Source organism: Ambystoma mexicanum, chromosome 2q (genome assembly GCF_040938575.1).
Source record: "Ambystoma mexicanum isolate Mex_15411 chromosome 2q, UKY_AmexF1_1, whole genome shotgun sequence".
Lineage (NCBI taxonomy): Eukaryota > Metazoa > Chordata > Amphibia > Caudata > Ambystomatidae > Ambystoma > Ambystoma mexicanum.
This window is the reverse complement of record NC_090924.1, coordinates 1,442,816,113-1,442,836,502: the sequence shown is the minus strand read 5'-3', so window position 1 is coordinate 1,442,836,502 and position 20,390 is coordinate 1,442,816,113.

The following is a 20,390-nucleotide window of genomic DNA, read 5'->3' as shown; positions in this document are numbered from 1 at the left end:
AATGGGCAGAATAGTCGGACATGAGAACGATTGTATCTCATACTTTAACAAGCACTGGCATTCCATCAATGTGCAGGTTTGATAGCAAAGTTTGTATGCAGTACCCCCTGGGAACACCACAAACCCATCTGACTACAGGTATAGGAAACTGAACCTTTGGTGTAAGCTTGTACTACACAGTTTTGGTAGCGTGTTGAGCATCCAGGCTTATCTCAAGAGGGGTCAATGTGATCTGTATTGGAGTTACACAGAGATTTACAGTTACAGGTATTCAAATAAACTCTTACACTCAAGGTTTCTTGAATAATCAATTGTTCATTTATTTGTCAGTCAGTTAGAATAAGCCTTCTTCAGAAGGGAGCAATATAACAGTAACACTCAAATACATTTCATGAATAAGTAAAAGGAAAAGATTATTTAGAACAAACAAGAGACCACAACTATTCTTAAACAGGTAAATAATTGCAGCTCCCCCAATAAGTCATTCAGTGGAAGAGGCTAAGCCAAAGTCAATAGGCAAAAGTCTATATGATCTGAAGCACTTCTTTGTAGGTAAGTAGAAAGCCTTTGCACAGTGTTTTAGAAGTCTTTGAAGAGAAAAATAATCCAGTGTAGGCCCACAAGCTGATTAGACTTGTGAGTAGTAGAAGAAGCAAGCAATTCTACAGTAAGAGGTACGTTCTCTCAAACTTACCTTTAGAATGAAGAAAAGTGGAGCAGGTGACATCTGTTCCTGTGCAGTTCTGCAGATCTCACTGTTCCTGGTCCTCAGTTGTGTGGACAAGAGGGAAGATTTCTGGGACCTCCTGGACTGCAATGGGACGGTCACTGCTCGCAACTGGCAATCTTCAATTCAGTGCCTGTTCAGTGTTTCCGCTCCTCGCGTCTCCACCGCATATAGCAATACCATGGTTCCTGGCTGTCGAGATGGGCTTTCCTTGCTTCTAGGGTCACGCACTCTGTTGAGGGGGCTCAGGCTTGGTCAGTCCAGCTTCCTGGGAGTCCAGGGGATCTTCCTGGCGCTCTAGGCCAGCTTCAAAGCAGGTGTTCCTCTCCTTTGCTATACGGTTTCCAGCAGCAACTCTGTGGAAATTCAACCTGCTCTGAGATGGATGTCCAGGTGGCTTACTTTGGAGTTGATTGGTCCCACCAACTCAAAGGGAGAAGTCGTCCTTGCAGGGGCTTCTCTGTTGATACAAATCTGGGGTTTCAGCACAGCACAGCAGCAGGGCTTCAAACGCTCCAGGAGTTGCAGCAGGCGTCCTCTTCAAGTTCTTCTTCGGTTCCTTCGTCCAGTGGTCGACTCTGCCTTCGAAGCCAAAACCCTTGCCTTTTATTCATTGCTCTCCCATTTGTTTCAGCCTAGCTGTCAGTCACTGTGCAGGGTGGTTTTCCTTGCCGGACAGTCAGCCGGCCAATCACAACAGAGTGTATTTGCGTCTCCTAAGAGAAAAAGCACAGGGAGTTTCGGGCACCTCCCTCACTTCCTGCCTACCCCAGACACCCAGGAGCCAGAGGCAAGCTTCACTCGTGAATCGCACTAAAGGCAAAGTGAACAATGGGACCAAACCTGGTTTGGCGCGCAGAGTAAATCTCAAGAAGGCTTTCCACAAAGAAATGGTGAAAAAAGAAGACCGGGGCCATTTTGACAAAAATGGCACCCATGGGTACTTTACTGCAGCTGCGAACGCAGCCCGCGGTAAATGCACACCATGGTAGTTAAAACGAAACCACTGCCACCAGCCGTTCAGTGAGAAAAGGTTAACATAAAATGTTATATGAGAAGCTAGACAAAAGGGGTAATGGGTAACCTTTCCAGCACCCTATTGTAAGAAGTAGAAAGTTACAATGGTAAGTAAAGTCAATTTCACTTTACTGCTTTGGGAACAGTAGTTTATCGAAGAGAAGGTATTTAAACCTTTGGGAAATCAGAAAGACTTCCCTGTGCCACTGCACTGAAGGTGCTGTGTGACACAATGTAAAAGATGAAGCCCATGGAGTTTGTGAGACTCCATACCCAAGAGACTGAAGGTTGTGAGCTGGTCCTGAAGAAAGTGGTTATGCGTTGCAAAATCCTCTGAAACCGGAAGACCGTTCCTAAGGGTCCGATTCATGGAATAAAATTTGCAACAAAAAACGGGCGCTTGCTTGTAAAACACGCACAAGCACCCATTTGTCGAATCTTGGAACACATTGCGCGTGGCTTAACCGAGACTTGCGCTGAATCCGTTCGGGTCCAACACGTCACTGCAACACCACAAACGCCTTGCGCGAGACGCCCAGCAAAGGCACATGCCATCTAGCGCAGTCACCTAAAAAGGGGCTGGAACACGTGGAATGGGTAACAACAAGCGTAAATGTGGGCGTTATGTGGGAAGTACCACAGTAAAATACTTGCAATGCCCACACACGTGCTAACAACACATATTCAAGGAATCACACAGGGCTCTCCGGTGTGCGGAAAATGAGACGCTACTCCGGAAACATGTCTGCCACGCAAAAGCTGACTTAAGCGTCACAGCGCACTAAAAACAATGCATAAAAAAGGCGCGCAAAAGCCAACGCGTGTATACAGCTACGAGGAATGTTCCATTTTTTGCAGCCATGATCGTTGGACACTGCAGTAGGAGGAGGATAGCCAGGGCATGTATTTTTTTACGCAGTACCATCCTTTTTGGGATGCCTGATGACCAGGTCTATGGCAGGTATAGGTTCCCACCTCATACCATATTAGACCTCGTCACAGAGTGGGAAGATGACCTCACATCACGCACCCTGTGCTCCCAATCACTGAGCATCTTGGAAAAGGTGCTCAATGTACTGCATTTTTTGGACACTGGGTCATTTCAGCGGACAACTGCCATTGTCGGGGGCATCTCACAGGCCACGCAGTCATGCTGCCTACACCAGGTGTTGGCTATCATGACTGTACGCACCTCAGTTTGTAGGCACATATACATGCCCAGAACACCCGGAGAAAGGCAGGCCGTGGTCCAGGACTTTTATGGGGTGGCGCACTTCCCGAAAGTGCTTTTTGCCATTGATTGCACACATGTGGCCCTACGTCCACCTAGGACCACGGAGCACATCGATCGCAATTGCAAGCACTGGTATTTCATCAACTTGCAGGTTGAATTTGATGTCTAGACAATCATAACTTCTTTATATTTCAACTATCCTGGGTCCACCCATGACACGTTCATATTCAGAATGTCACCCCTACAACGTGCCCTGGAAGCTGTGAGGCATGGCAACACATGGCTCATTGGTGAGTACAAATGGCTGTGCAAATGTATTCATGACTCACACAGACAAAACCACATCAGTGTCAACTCACCTCACCTCCACAGGGGACAGTGCCTACCCTCTGAGCATCTACATGATGATGCCAATACGGAGCCCCACCATGCCACCCCAGGTAAAATACAACGCAGCCCATATTGCAACTAGGGCCATAGTCATGCTTCCGCTCCCTTGACCACTCTGGTGATGAGCTACTATATGCACCACCAGTAATGTGCAGGGAAGGAAGAAGGGGAGGAGGTGCATCTGGCAGGGTGACCTCTCAGAGATGTCACAGATTTGAGTAGAGAAGGGGAGTGTGGAGTGGAAGATTATCACAGGCTATCCGCCATCACAGGTTGAAGCATGAAGAGGGCCACGAGAGGCTGCAAAGAGAGTGACATGGAAGGAGTGATAATGTGTGGTACGGACGATTGTCAGTGTGCAGCACATCCTATGCATGCAGTCTACAGGACACCAAGCATGTGTCAGTCCACCATGACATGACCACCCATGGCAGTCAAGTAAATACAGGCAGAACTGCCGGACAATCACAACAATCCACCCAAGCAACATACACATGTCATAGACGCACACGCATCACCACTCACCAAACATGTCCTCATAAATGGGCAGGTCTCCCACGCCTTGGATCTGTTCCACATCAATCATATCACTTACTTGTTCTTCATGTTGAGTGAGCTCATCGTCCTCATGTAGTAGCCCACCTCCAGTCCCAGAGTAGAGGCATAGGCGCTACGCAGCTTTTCTTTGGCTCGGCGTCAGAGGTCATTCCAACGCTTCATTGCCTCAGGCATTGATTAGATCTGTGATGCTCTGCCAGTGGGCCATACACTAAGCAAGAGTATGGGTGCTCCCTGCCCGCACCAGCATGTCACGTTTGTGTTCCTGCACGTAGTCCATGAGGATCTTGAATTCCTCATCACTGAAGCTCCTCTTCCTCAATGTGAGGGTCTCCTGTGCTGTGCCTTGGGTTGGAGCCTGTCCCAATACTGCACACGTTGCCTTCTTGCAAGGCTGTGCAGACCCTAAGTGGCTGGGACCACTAGGGGCTTTGAGCACTAGTGGTCTGAGCTATGGCATCACCCACCGATGTTTGGACAGGAGGTTGCCTTGCAGGTATCCGTACCTGTGTGGCTGGTGGCGGCCACTTCCCCAAAACATCCCTTCCCCTTCGAGACAAGGACTACTGCACCTGGGTCCCTGTGGACTTGTGCCTGGACCACTACAGGCTTGGCTGTGTGACCCTGAGCCTGGGCGGTGGGTGCTGCAGCTGCCCCTGCAGCTTCCTGACCCTGGCTGGTAGGGACACCAGATGACACTGCTGCTCTCGGACCACTGGTGCTGGTGGCCACAACTTTCACCCATACGTTCCTTCCCCTTCAGGACAGGGACTACTGCAACTGGGTCCCTGTTGACCTGTGCTTGGACCACTATAGGCCTGGCTGTGTGACCATGAGCCTGGGCGGCGGGTGCTGCAGCAGCCCCTGCAGCTTCCTGACTCTGGCTGGTAGGGACAGCAGATGACACTACTGCCCCGGGACCCTGGATGCTGGGGACATCAGCATCAGTTGCCTCTCCCTGACCCTGTTTGGTGGGGTGCACAGCTCTGGTGGAGCAAGTCCTGGTGTAGTATGATGCCCTCTTTCACCATCGCAAGTCGGCAAGGAAGAACAGAGGAAGATCTGGGCAGATATTGTGGGTGCCATCAATGCAGAGGGAGTGGCACCCCGCGACTACATCCATGTCCACAAGCGCTGGGAGGACTTCAAAGCCAGAACCCACAAAAAGGCCTGGCACTTCCTCAAGGCTGGCATGAACCAAGAGGTGCACCGGGGCCGGTTGACCACTAACAAGCGGGTCCTGGAGCGGTTCTACCCAGTGCTGAACACCCAGGTCATGGATTTGGAACTCTGTCTGGAGGCGACTGGTAAGTGTCCATGTGTACTTGTCCACCATAGTGCATATGTATGTTTACGTATGGTTGGAGTGTGCACCTTGGCCTCATGCCTGGCATGCCTCATGTGCAGATGTCTGTGTGCATGTCCCAGACAGTGCTGCATGTGAGTCCATTCAAGCATGTGTCACATCAATGGTGTTTGTGTAGTAATGTGTGATGCGTGGCAGATTGTAACGATGGGCACATGGTTGATTTCATGTGTCTGTACTTGGCCATGTGAGAGGTGTCACATATGGGTGCTTCTGGCAAGATCATGGACATGCATGGTGCATATGTGCATGTGTCTGAAGCGTGAGTGTGTGACTGGCCAACACTCCGGGATGGATGTCACTTGAGCAATAGATTGTGTGATTGACTCATGCTGCCAAATTGACCTCTAGTGCACTGTGACATGATAGCTCCATGCCCTGCTACAAGACTGTCATATGATGTGTGTAAATGAGATGTATATGTCCTATGGTGCATGTGAGGTGAAAGCACAATTTTGAGTTTCTGACAGTGCCTTGTCCAAGGATGTGATTGTCTGTTGAGAATGCCAGATATGATTGTGCATGTGTGTTAATTGCACTAAACTGTGTGTTGTGGACAGTGATGATGGCTGTGACCTTTGACAGTGCCACTTAAGTACATTTGCTTTGTGCAAAACAGACATATGTTCAGTACCCTGATGTTTGTGATCTATGTCTCCCTATCCACAGCGACGATGGAAGAAGAAGGCGGAGAAGGCGCTGTGGAGCAAGGCAGCAGGGATACCTCCACCAGGCACAGACGCAAGTCCCAGTCACGCTCCCAGCTCATATCATCTTCGGGGAACGAGGAGACGGGTGCCGCGTCTGAGACAATGGCCGCAGCTGCTGAGAGGAGGCCCAAGAGGGTGAAGTCAGTCGCAGGCTCCTCGGCAGTGGGTGGGACGGGTGAGGAAGCACAGGGGCAATATGATGCAGAAGACGGTGGGGCGGCATCTTGGTTGGCGGAGATGGAGGAGGAGGCTGCATCAGCCCAGCCCACGGAGCCCGGCAGGGTGATGATGTGGGAGTAACTGGTGAAGTCCAGACTACTGCAACAGTATGCACCTGTGGGCATGCCCCAGGCCAGACCCATCCACAGGTGGCAGATGTTTCCACTCAAATGGAAACACCAATACCTGCGGATGTCGCCATTCGGCACCATGTGGAACCGTTGCTAGCCGGTATCATGAGGCGGACTGGCTTCCAATCTCGGACTTGCACAGCATCACAAGGAGGTCTGCCGTCTCAGGAACTGGCTAGCACATTTCCTGGTCTCGAATTGGGTGAGTGGGCTGGCCACTTCTGTGACCCCTTCCTCATCTTCCTCCTCTGTGCACCAGTCGTCCTCCCTGCCGTCTTCTGGCCCAGATGTCACGAAAGCCCCCTGTATACCTGTCCCAACCCAGGCCTGCCAGAGTTGGGAGTCGAAGTTGGATCAGCCGAGGTGGTCACCACGCAGATCCAGCCGGGACAGGAGCTGTGGCAATGGAGGAAGAGCAGGCAGTAGGAGCATGGCACGTGCACGACAGACCCAGGGATTGTCATCCCAGAGGCTGCACTTGAGGTGCAGGCACCGGGCTATTTGGCAGCAGCAGGCTCGGAGTGGGAGGCTACAGTACTCGAGGCATTCAATCACAGGGAGGCAGGTATCGGCCATTAGGCAGCAGGCAAACGTGGACCTTACACAAAGAATGTCTTCTGTTTGGGAGCGTTTGGGCCAGCAGATCGGGGCAGAGCGGCAGCGGGCACAGGAAGCAATACTCACCATGGCCAGGGCAGAGAATTCACTGTGTAGGACAGAGAGGTGGGCTGAGGTCCTCGAGGAGATGTGCAGGGAGTTTTAGAAGAGCATGTTGGAGTCCCTGCAAGCCTTCGAGGGGGAAGTGGAGGCCCGCCTAGGGAAATTGGACGCAGTGTTCGATGAAGCCCTGGCCAAGACTATGAGGGAGCATGGTGAGAAGAAGGACTAGCCCGCTTCCATTGTATATAGTTATTTAGGTGTAAGTTACATTTTTTGGTTCTTTTTTTGTTATTGGACAGTGCTCCACTTTTTGTACATGATAGGCATGGCGTGTGATGACGTCAGCCACTCAGAAACCCAGAAGAGACCGCATATAAGAATCTGCCCAGCACTCCTGGTAGTTTACACGTCTCAATATCTCCTGTATGGCATGCACTCTGCCCTCCTTGTCCCTTCCTTGCAATTCCTTCTCTTTGATGCCTTCTTTTCCTATTTGTTTCCTTACCCGCTCCTGTTGTTCCTTCAATCTGCTCTGTACCTGCGGAGCATTTTTGCTTCCTTCCATTCTGCCGGTGTATCCTGCCTGCTGCTCCAGTTGCTTTTCCCTGTACTACTCAACTTCTGGACTCCAGTCTTTTCCAGCAAGCAGGTTTTTTCCACAACTTGGGTTTTTTCGCACAATCTGGCTCTGTGCCCCCTAGGCAGGGCTGAGAACCAGTATTAGCTGTTGCTGTGGCTGCCCAGAGGATCGGACTCCCTGATCAACACAAGAGCACGTTGTCGCGTTCAAAGGTAAGAAATGATCTTGACATTTAGTTTCACATAGTGATTGAGGAATTGTCGTAAATATTTTAATGATTGTTGGCCTGCATTGCATATTGAGCTGCATGTCCATTTGGACACTGGATGGCTCGTTTGGACAAAAGGTAAATTTGGTTTAAAGTTTGCTAGGGAGGTTTTTTCTGTAAGGGTTTCTTTTGCCATAATGGTGTCTCCTACCACTTCATAACCTCGCCCATTATTGTATATGGCAATTGTGTTTATTTGTTCTTGTTTATATGTTCCTTTATTAAAATATGGTTCTGTGCTACTTGTGTGAATCCATTCTCCTTCACAGAAGTTTGAAAGGTATCTATATTAACATTGCGCATGCTTAGGAGTACTTTTTGTAATGTATTTATTAATTTAGTTAATGGTTGTGTTCTGTTTAAAATCAATATAAACAACACTTTCTTTAGTAGAAATGTGCTGTCAATCACAGCTTTGAGGATGCGTTTTCTGCTGTAGTTTTTAAGCGTAGAATGTGAATTTTTAGATTTTTTTCATGAGATTTTTATGAACTCTATGGTGGATTTCTTTTTATAAAATGGACTTTCTGGAATGTTTAACTGTTGCTATGTTAACATTGGTAGACATAGTATTATGGTACATTTTTAGGTGCTTTAATTTCCACATCTTTTTTTATTTTTTACAGAGGGGCTTACATTTTTAGCACAGGATGGTTTACTTTCGTTGAGTGAGGTTATTAGCTGTTCTGTTTGAATGTTTCTATATATTGTTTTAAAAGGCAGATGACTATATGACTATGTGACTTGTTCTTATTTTTATCTTGGAGAATTTCACAGTAGTTTTTGATGAATAACAGGAGACATATGCTGTGAGAGTTGAAATGTACATATGAAGTGTTGAACTGAGGTGATAGTGTTACATGTAGAGTTTTTGGATGTGATTGGTTGATAGATGTGTCACTATTTGAAAGTAACCAATGAGGGAGTGTTACAAACATAAAAGTAAAAAGTGTAGAATTGCCCTCCCTGTGCAACGATGTCCGCAGATGTCCTCGATAGTCAGCTGACTCACACATGGCAAACCGGGTCTTTTAAGGATGTCTGGCATGGAAATAGAACTGTGTACAACATGGACATTCACGATATCCGCAGACATTGGGGGATTAGCCAATCAGGGTAGCAAGTGTTTTCTTTCTTGTGTGAAGTGATGGAAAGATGGCTATGGCTATGACAAAGCATAGTGTGTGGATACTGGGAGATGCATGGGTACACTGGTTAAAGGTTTACACCGAGCACCGTGGTATCACCACTAATCTTGGATTAGAAGAAGTAGAAGTCTGCTGGTGTGAGTTAGTGGATTAAACTGGGTGGCATTGTTACCATTGTGTGAGAATATGGTTTGGTTTAAACATCCTCACATTATTATAATACATTGTGGAGGCAACAGTTTGGGCTATATGACTGAAGTATCATTGCTGTTTGCCATGAAGGACACGTTTAAAAGACTAAGGGAACTGTTCCCAGCTTCGAAGATTAATTTTTCACAGTTTACTCAAAAACTGAAAAAAACCGATGGAATGTTAATAAAGCTGTATGTGTGGCATTGTTCCACAATGAAAATATAAAGTTTGATTATGTGTACATTTTTCATAGAGATTGAGTACATTTAACAGATGTTGGAAATTAGATTTTTATTTCAAAAGTGCAGGCTGCCTTGAAACAATTTTTGTGAAAAGAATGAAAAGGGAACACGTGAAATATATAGTGTAGCATCTGTTAGTAGGTATAGTACATAAAAAACAAAAACACAAACAAAAGTGTGAAGCAGTTTTTTCAAAATTATCAAAAATAAATACGTATAGTACAACATATGTTAGTATAGTACATAAAACCCAAAACATAAGCAAAGGTCTTTTACGGAAAAAAAAAAAAAGTTTGTTTTGTAGAACAAAAAAATATATGTTGTATTTAAATCACCTCCTTTTAATTCATTTTTACTGTCTGCATACTATATGGCTGTGAAAAATAGGGGTGACTCAATTTTCGATCGTAGTGTAATATAAGTGGGAAGAGGGAAAGCCATAAATGATGGCTAAACACTTCCTACGCATATTGCACTCTATGTTAACATTTTGTATGGCAGAGCAAAGGGGTCAGGACAGAAATGTATTACTGTCACCTTTTCTTTATTATAACATTTAATGCTAATGAAAATGTTAGATGTTCTTATAGAATGTTACTACTTTAAGTATAAATATAAAGTAGATGCAGTCTTTTTTTTCTGTTTCTATTTTTAAACTTTTAAATGCTGATTTTGGGGGGTGGAGTTTTGTTTCTTAAAAAGAGCAAAACTGAGAGGAAGAGAGGGATGGAGGGACAAGGGAGGGGAGGGGCACCAACTACCATAAGGGAGGAAAAGCTGGCCAAAAGAGGATGTAGGGCTTCACAAAATCTAAGGTAGAGGCAATCCTTTTCATGCACCTTCATAGATGCCCAAAGGTGCTTCAAATTCCCTCCCCCCTGCAGATGAGTGTGTCACAGTGGATACAAAGTACTGTTAACTGCACAAGATATAGGTCAACAGTCTCCTGTGAGACAGCAGGAGGAGCCTTCGGTCCCACTGCAGTGTCCCGAGTGGCGACAAGAATGGACGAGGAGGGTGTAGTGGCCGAAGTAATCCTACTTCCTCAGTAGGGTATTTTCTTTCTCAGGGCCACCGGGTGGAAGGTGCGGGTTTGTTGGCACATGAAGGTAGTACCAAAGGAGTGCTGCCCCTTTTGTCCACGACTGAGTACAACTTTGCACCCAGTACAGTGTACATGGACATCCTGAGCCTTTGGTACTCCTCCAATGGTGGTGAAAAATCTCCACACCTACGACTCCTTTTGCCCACCGGACGTAGTAGGTACTTCCTCCCCTTCTTTGTCCTCTTCCTCCTTCATGTGATCTGCTGCAGGTCCCCTGTTGCCGTTGTCCATATCCTCCATTTGGTGGTGGTGGTGGTAGCCCCTAGGGAGGAGGAGGGATGGCCATTGCAGATTCCATTTTCCCTTTAAGATATTTTTTTCAGCTGTCAAATGAAGCTTCTCTCTGCTGGTGTGTCAGATTGAGAATGACTAACAGAAATGGGTGGGTCCCCTTGATGTCCTGGGTGTTAGTCTTGCAGTGCATCGTGGTGGCACGAGTTATGGTTCCATAGCTTACCATAACTGCCAAATTTCTTGGGATTTTTCGAATTGTAACCATAACGTCCCTTTAACAAAGATTTTTCTCTGAATTTCATAGGTATTTATTAGTGCAACTTAACCATAAAATCCCTTTAAAAAAGTTTTTTCGTTGAATACACATATGCATATTTGTAGGCTCCATGATCGTGACCGTGTAGTTATGGTTCAGATGTCTCTCCCATTAGAAGAACTGTTTTGGTGGCTTATAACTTTAGCACTGTTTGATGAGCCTGCATGAAACTTTGCCAAAAAAGAATAGACCCAATTATGAATGAATATGGAAAGTATAATGCAGATTTGTCAAGGGAGGGACAACGTTATAGGGGAGGACCAAACCTTTTGAAATCCAGATAGTCTTGAATGTGACTTTTCTTTTGAAAAAAATGATCAAATTGTAGGGCAAAAGAAATTAGTGATATCTACACCTGGTCCGCAGAGTGAATTCTCGATTTGGTGTCCATGAATGCCTGTGGACCAACCAGTGGTGGTGCGTAGTGTCCGCGGACATCGCATACAGCAGCTGATTGGTCAATTGCAAAACGTGCAAAAATGTTTTATTCACAAACTGCTCCCTTAGTCCGCAGACATTGCAGTATAAAAAAGCCCCTAATAAATACATGTATGGATATTTTGAGGATGAAAGAGTGCCAGAGGAAATGAGGGAGAAAATAGAGGGAAAAGTGGATGCGTTATTGCGTGCAAAAATAGTACAAAGGTGGACGGCATATTTGCAGTCACTTTTAGTGTGCTTACTTTGCGTTTAGTGGTTATATAGTTTGGCAATATAACCTCTGGCCATGGCCAGCACAGTATGCTTACTTTGCGCTTAGTGGTTATATAGTTTGGCAATGTAACCTCTGGCCATGGCCAGCACAGTGTGCTTACTTTGCGGTTAGTGGTTATATAGTTTGGCAATATAAGCTCTGGCCATGGCCAGCACAGTGTGCTTACTTTGCGGTTAGTGGTTATATAGTTTGGCAATATAACCTCTGGCCATGGCCAGCACAGTATGCTTACTTTGCGCTTATTGGTTATATAGTTTGGCAATGTAACCGCTGGCCATGGCCAGCACAGTGTGCTTACTTTGCGGTTAGTGGTTATATAGTTTGGCAATATAAGCTCTGGCCATGGCCAGCACAGTGTGCTTACTTTGCGGTTAGTGGTTATATAGTTTGGCAATATAACCTCTGCCATGGCCAGCACAGTATGCTTACTTTGCGCTTAGTAGTTATATAGTTTAGTAATGTAACCTCTGGCCATGGCCAGCACAGTGTGCTTACTTTGCGGTTAGTGGTTATATAGTTTGGCAATATAAGCTCTGGCCATGGCCAGCACAGTATGCTTACTTTGTGCTTAGTAGTTATGTAATTTGGCAATGTAACCTCTGGCCATGGCCAGCACAGTATGCTTACTTTGCACTTAGTAGTTATATAGTTTTTGATTTTGATATTGATATTTTATTTCTATCGCGCTCATACACAAGTGTTTCAGAGCGTGACAAGGCAAGGGAGGGGAACAGGGGAGAACACAAACAACAATCTTACTAGGCCCAGTGACATTGAGAACGCGCAAGTGCAGGGTAGAGGGGGAGGGGTAGAAGTGCATGGAAGGGGGAACAAAAGGAGAGTGCAGAGCGATGAGGAAATACATAAATAATAATAAATTAATAAATAAAAAGGCAACAAACAGAGGGAGTGCAGCCAGCTAGTGGCTAGCGCTCAGTTTAAGGCAGCAGGCTGGGTAGGTCTGATAAGTGCAGGAAGAAAAGGGGAGGGCTGTATGGGTACAGATACAGACCCCAGTGCAAGGGGTGGCACGGAGGCAGTACGTGAGGGTGGCAAGATTAGCAGGTACCTGGGCCCGGAGGACAGAGGGTGGCGAGGTGCATGGTGCCGAGGGAGAGTAGTATCAGCAGGGGAGAGGAGGGGAGAAGGTAGAAGTGAAGAGGAAGGTCTTGAGGTGGACCCAGGCCCCAGAAAACCTTGTGGGCAATGCAGAGGGTTTTGAATTTAATCATTGCATCCACTGGGAGCCAATGGAGAGATTTCAGAGCTGGAGAGATACGATCCCAGGGCTTGAGGCCAAGGACAAGTCTCACAGTCCTGTTCTGGATAAGTTGCAAAGGGTGGAGAGTAGAGGCAAGTATATTAAGAAAGAGGCTATTGCAATAGTCCAACCTAGAGAGAACCAGAGCTTGGCAGACAGTGAGCTTCTGGGGGAATGAGAGGAAAGGAAGAGTACCTCTGAGGAAGTGCAGTAGGAAGTTTTACTTTTTTGATACATCAGCGATGTGGGCGGAGGAGAGTGTGGAATCAAAGGTGACAACAAGGTTCTTGGCCTCGCAGGTGGGGATAGGAGGGCCAAGGGAGACCGGCCAGACAGTGAGGGGAAAGGATGGTGAAGGTGTGCCAATGATGAGGATCTCTGTCTTGCTGGCATTCAGACAATGATTGTTGGCGGCACACCAATCTTGAATGGCAGTTAGGCAATCCGTGATGAGAGAGGTGGAGGAGGTGGAGGAGGTGGCCGATGGCAGCCTGAAAATGAGTTGAGTGTCATCCACGTAGCATTGGAAGTTTGAGCAGAAAATGGCAATACAGCAGGCGAGAGTTGCCAGGTATTGGTTGAAAATCCAGGGCGAGAGGTTAGACCCCTGGGGAACACCACAGGTGGAGAGGAAGATAGATGATAGGGAGGACCCAAGTTTGATCTGGGAGGGTCGATCAGAGAAGAAAGAGGTCAGCCAGGCCAGAGCCTGATCGCTGATGCCCAGGTTATCACGGAGACGGTTGAGCAGATGGTATGGTTGACCGTGTTGAAGGCAGAGGAGAGATTGAGTAGGATGAGAACAGAGGGAATGCTAGAGTCAAGGTTGGAAAGCAGATCTTCACGGATGTTCAGGAGAGCAGTTTCCGTGCTTCTGCCAGATCTGAAGCCAGACTGATGGTCATGGAGACAGCCAACAGAATCAGAATGAAGGTTAAGCTAAGAGATGGCCAGCTTTTCAAGGAGTTTGCCCAAGAAGGGAATAATGGGAATTGGGTGATAGTTGGCCAGACAAGAGGGATCCTCTGTGGGTTCTTGAGAAGATGATGCACAAGGGAGTGCTTAAGAGGGGAGGGGAACGGTCCTGAGGCAAAGGAGTGGTTGCAGAAGTCGGCAAGGGCTGGTATCAATGTGGTCCTTGAGAGTTTTGGAGGAACAGGGATGAACCTGTTTTGATGAGGCTTTCATAGATCGGACTTGTCTAGTGACCTCATCAGGGGAGGAGAGAGGAAAGGAAGAGAAGGAGGGTGGTGGGATTGCTGGAGGAAGGTCAGTGAGTACAGACGGAGAGGGGAGAAGAGAAGGAGTGGAGGAGAGGGTAGACAGGATGTCCTGGGTTTTTGAGATAAAGTGTCAGGCCATGGCATTGCAAAGAGCCTGAGAGGCAAAGGGAGGGGTAGAGACTGCAGCAGGGTTGGCCAGTTCCTTACACATTGTAAAGAGTTTGGCGGAGCTGTTAGATGCTGCAGCGACACGGGCTTGAATGTGGACTCTCTTCTTGGTACGGACAGAGAGACTGTATTGCCTTTGGAGTAGGTGACAGGCCAGTTTGTCAGAGGATGAGCAGGAATCCCTCCATTTTCTCTCAGACACCCTAAACTTACGTTTAAGTGTAGCTAGGTCGGTGTCATACCAGGAATTGCACTTGGCTTTGGACTTCAGGTGGATCCTCATGACAGGGGCAAGAGAATCAAGAGTATCCGAAATAGAAGAATAGAGAAAAGACAGGGCTATTTCAGCCAGAGGATGTGGGGGTGGGGAGAAGGTGGAAGCAAAAGCCTCGACTGACACACGCTTCATGGGCCGGATGTCCAGGAAGGTAGGTGGCAGTGTGTAGGCTTGGCTTGAGGGGAAGTGAGAGAGAGATGAGAGGAGAGGAGGTAGTGGCCACTCCAAGAGAGGGGAGTGGAGAGAGGGATAGAGTGGGGGGGAGGCTAGAGGAGAACAAGACATCAAGTGTGTGCCCGGCAGAGTGCGTTGGGCCAGAGGGGAGGATAGAGAGGGAGAGGGAATCGCAGAGGTTGCGAAAGAGCACATTTGAGGGACAGGGAGAATCAAGGTGAATGTTGAGGTTGTACTTGTGCGCTTAGTAGTTATATAGTTTGGCAATGTAACCTTTGGCCATGGCCACTGCCACAACAGGAGTTTTGGAGTGCAAGTATAGTAGTAGTCACAGTACATATGACAAATAGTGGATTCTTTGATGTTGGGAAGTATTGGACATGGTAACAAGCGAACATCCTTGTTTCTTTGTCTGTAAACAAAAGAAAATATAGTTAGTTGTAGAATATGGTATGGGAAATATAGATAGTTTAGGTTGTATACATACATCTACTTTTGTTACTCTCATAAGTAGTCTATTGATGTACTATGTTTCCTACAAGATTGGTGTGTGATACACTGTTATTGTATTCACTTTTTCTAATCATTGGGTCATAGGAAAATAATCATTGTGGATTGGAAAATACATGTTGTACCTTTACAGTTAATACACTTTACAGAATGATTGAAAGGTTTTTACTAGATACATTCAATCTTGGTTATATTGCTTCAAATGCTCGTTAAAGGGTTGTTCTTTTTGTGTGCCACAACACATTCATGTAATGATTTTGCCATAAATAAGTGCTGCTTTGTTTTCATGTGTTATATAGCTATCCCTTTTTTAAATAACACTGGCAGGGAGCCCCTAGACTTTACTAAACATTGGTAACGGAATGTTAAGTAAACATTAAAATAAGACTGATCTTTGGTAACTATGAATCAAATGCCTCTCAGTCATTAGAAAAGTAGCTCTTGAGTTAGTTACCCATGATGAAGAGAGATTCATACAACGACTGTATCCGCAAAATAAATATTTCAGGAATGCCAGTTCTCAGACAAAGCTAAAACATGCACAACTAATTTTCACAGCATTAATCTGAGAAATAGTAGAATTTTTGAAAGCACTGCTAACTTTTCCACTCCTATAGATACACATCTACATCTACAGGCAATTAGATGCAGCTGGGATAGTTTGTTTGGAAACATGCACATGTGAGTATTAAGAATTCCACACTATGAAACTACATTTCACATGTTTGAACATTTCCGTAACAAACGAACATTTGTCAAAAGCAAATGGGACATTGATTACAAACATACAATGATACAACTATTTTGTGAGCTGTATTTATTGCTTACTTTATCTTTTACTCAAGAGTGTGACACTATTTCATCTCTGATAGCGCTTCAACTATATTTCTTCTGTATAAGAGTTGACACACATGTACAGTGTGTTTACTTGCATCTAGTCTCATATAATTATTTGCATGTTAACAAGTGCATAATGATGGCAAGAACAATGATTCAACACTTTTTCAGTGTCTGTCAATGTTGCCCATCTCCAGTGCAGAGTCTTCTGCAGCTTGTCTGTTATTCCTGTAGAGGAAATGAGGTACGTTCTATTTTGGAAGAAACATGAGGCAGATCGATGTAGAAGTAATAGGAGGTTTGGCACACTTATTTGTAGAGTGGGAAGTTGTTAAACTGTAGTGCAGTGGGACAGAAAAGACGGGTGTTGGGTAACTGATATGGACTGTAATTAGAAATTGGTTTGTGGAAGAATGATGTGTAGGTGAATGGAGTTGTGTGATAACATGTGTGCATTGTTATGGGTTGCAGAGTGGTGGAGTTACAGAATGAGGAAGAGTTATGTGGCTCTAATGGAACAGAGTGTGATTGCAGCAATGGAATGAGGAAGTTGGAAATATAGAGTATAGTATGAATGGATAGTTTTATAAGCTGAAGAAAGGATACGTAATACACAGTATAGTTAAGCTATTGAAATTATAATGACATGTGTGCCACATTAATATACATACCTTTTAGAAACGTAAGAGCTTGCTTTCTTGATTCAGGTTCTTTGATAATATTCAGGAAATTGAAATGAAAGATTGTTGGCAACTTTGAAAATTGTGTACTGCTATGAGTAGTAGGACATGGCATTCACTATGCAAGCACAAGTATGTTTAAAAGCAGCAACTAACTATTGGTATAGGTGGCGCAATGAAGCATGTTTTGCAGCACATACAAGCAGTTATAGTTTATGACACAATAAAGGTCACATAAGAAAAAAAATGTCATTCTGTTTTTACTCTAGCTTGGTAACTGAGGTATTTTTAACTATGGAATTGTGCACTGGTATAGGTAGTAGCAGTCACTATACAACCAGAAGTATTTTTAAAAGCACCAACAAACCATTGGATTATGTGCTGTAGTAAAGCATGTTTTGGAGGACGAAAAACAGCTATTCATAAACATGTATCATAAATATATAAATATTGCCTATGTCTGTCTGCCATCACTCGTGTATACTTCCCTTAACACTGAGTATGACACTATGTCTAAACCCCACAGCCACCCTGCCAGAGCACTTGCAACTCCCCTTACACTCAGGACCAGCAACACAAACTACAGAACTCCGCTCCAACAGCAACTGCTTCAACACCCCCTTTCAATCCTCATTATGGCTGGAACATTTTGCTACTAAACCTACACCTAACCAACCTTGTGCACTGCACCTTTGGAATCACCGATTAGGCTCTAGACTCCATCACCCAACCTATCACACACAGAAGCCGTGCTAGGATAATGATCACAGAAATCAACAATAATAAATGAAAGTGTGAACCACAACAAGGTGTACTGCCGTTCTTCAACAAGTAATCCTATCCAGGATGTTAACATAATCCAGCGCCATTAACAACAAGGTTTGCCAACCCACTAGTATACTCTACCATTGGGAACTTCAGAGCTTTTTTCAAGCAAACCATGTGCACCACCTTGTGCAACAAGTAGCCCTGGGTGACCTTTCCCGTAACAACCCTGAATGATCCAAATTTCAGATGCTTCTTCAAGGAGGAAAATCAGAGAAATAGTTAGAAATGTTTTTCCCAAATGTAAGCAAATGGCTTTAAGGGTGACACTTTGTAGGAGCTCCTATCCAGGCTAAGGCCTGGTTCTGAGAGCTAGGACGCTGTTGCTAGAGGCAGGCTCATGAAATTAGGAAATTCGCGTCCAGGAGTGAGATTAAGGACTGGTTTTGTTTATGCTGTGCCGTGTGACATATTCAGTTTTTCGGAGTGGGTGAACAACAAAAGTGCCATTGCCAAATATTTGGGGAGATGAGTGACACACCAATCCTTCTCTGTCCCTCGTATCAAGTGGATGAGATTCTTATGGTCATGTGACACTGGTGAGTTACGAGTGGGGAGCGGCAACAACCTTGAGGGTAGCCTGTGGTGGAGGCACACTCATCTTACTTGGGAACAGCCAGCAGAGATGTAAGGAGGTGGGTCACACACCAGTCAGTGTCAGTCTCTTTCAAAGAGTTCATCACTTGACACCTGGAAGGAGACGAGGGAGGAGCTGGGAAACCCCAAGAAGTTGGGAGAGGTACACTTGCTTCATCTTGATATGTCGGATCACTGAACATGTAGAGAGAGTAGAGGCACGCCATTCCGTATACGAGTGTCTTGAATAAAGCGTATAGAATATGTGACATCACATGACAAATGGGAGGAGAAGCTAAAGGGGGCAGAATCCATCAATCCATCTTTTGGGAAATGTGTGCTGGCCTGATTTTGCTGGGAGGGAGCAGCAGAGACACTTCAACCCAGGAACACAGTCATTCTGCAAAGGTCACCAGCAATTGCTGATATCAGATCAGTCTTTTCTGGACCCAGTGCAGAGGCCTGGCGGCCCAGACTCAGCCGCTCATCCAGAAGTCAATATATTGAGTAGGGTAATAATGACACCTATCATGGCAGCGCATAGAGGTAGGTAGATCCTAGCAGGATGAAGTGCCATAAAAGCACCCTATGATTGTGTTACATGGATCCACAATATGCCGGGGTGTCGGGCATTCTCGGTGCTGAGGGGCAGCCTTGTAACCACAAGTAATGAAGCATGGGAGTGCTGGGAGAGAGTGAACGCTGTCTGACTGCAGCCGTGTTCCCTCAGGGGTGTTGGGCATTCTCCGTGCTGAGGGGCAGCCTTGAAACCACAAGTAATGAAGCATGGCAGTGCTGGGAGCCGGTGAAGGCTGTCTGACTGCAGCTGTGTTCCCTCAGGGGTGTTGGGCATTCTCCGTGCTGAGGGGCAGCCTCGTAACCACAAGTAATGAAGCATGGCAGTGCTGAGAGCCGGTGAAGGCTGTCTGACTGCAGCCGTGTTCCCTCAGGGGTGTTGGGCATTCTCCGTGCTGAGGAGCAGCCTTGCAACCACAAGTAATGAAGCATGGGAGTGCTGGGAGAGAGTGAAGTCTGTCTGACTGCAGCCGTGTTCCCTCAGGGGTGTTGGGCATTCTCCGTGCTGAGGGGCAGCCTTGCAACCACAAGTAATGAAGCATGGGAGTGCTGGGAGACGCTGAAGGCTGTCTGACTGCAGCCGTGTTCCCTCAGGGGTGTTGGGCATTCTCTGTGCTGAGGGGCAGCCTTGTAACCACAAGTAATGAAGCATGGCAGTGCTGGGAGCCGGTGAAGGCTGTCTGACTGCAGCTGTGGTCCCTCAGGGGTGTTGGGAATTCTCCGTGCTGAGGGGCAGCCTCGTAACCACAAGTAATGAAGCATGGGAGTGCTGGGAGAGAGTGAAGTCTGTCTGACTGCAGCCGTGTTCCCTCAGGGGTGTTGGGCATTCTCCGTGCTGAGGAGCAGCCTTGCAACCACAAGTAATGAAGCATGGGAGTGCTGGGAGACGCTGAAGGCTGTCTGACTGCAGCCGTGTTCCCTCAGGGGTGTTGGGCATTCTCCATGCTGAGGGGCAGCCGCGTAACCACAAGTAATGAAGCATGGGAGTGCTGGGAGAGAGTGAAGTCTGTCTGACTGCAGCCGTGTTCCCTCAGGGGTGTTGGGCATTCACCATGCTGAGGGGCAGCCTTGTAACCACAAGTAATGAAGCATGGGAGTGCTGGGAGACGCTGAAGGCTGTCTGACTGCAGCCGTGTTCCCTCAGGGGTGTTGGGCATTCTCTGTGCTGAGGGGCAGCCTCATAACCACAAGTAATGAAGCATGGGAGTTTTGGGAGAGAGTGAAGGCTGTGTGACTGCAGCCGTGTTCCCTCAGGGGTGTTGGGCATTCTCCGTACTGAGGGGCAGCCTTGCAACCACAAGTAATGAAGCATGGGAGTGCTGGGAGAGAGTGAAGGCTGTCCGACTGCAGCCGTGTTCCCTCAGGGGTGTTGGGCATTCTCCGTGCTGAGGAGCAGCCTCGTAACCACAAGTAATGAAGCATGGGAGTGCTGGGAGAGAGTGAAGTCTGTCTGACTGCAGCCGTGTTCCAT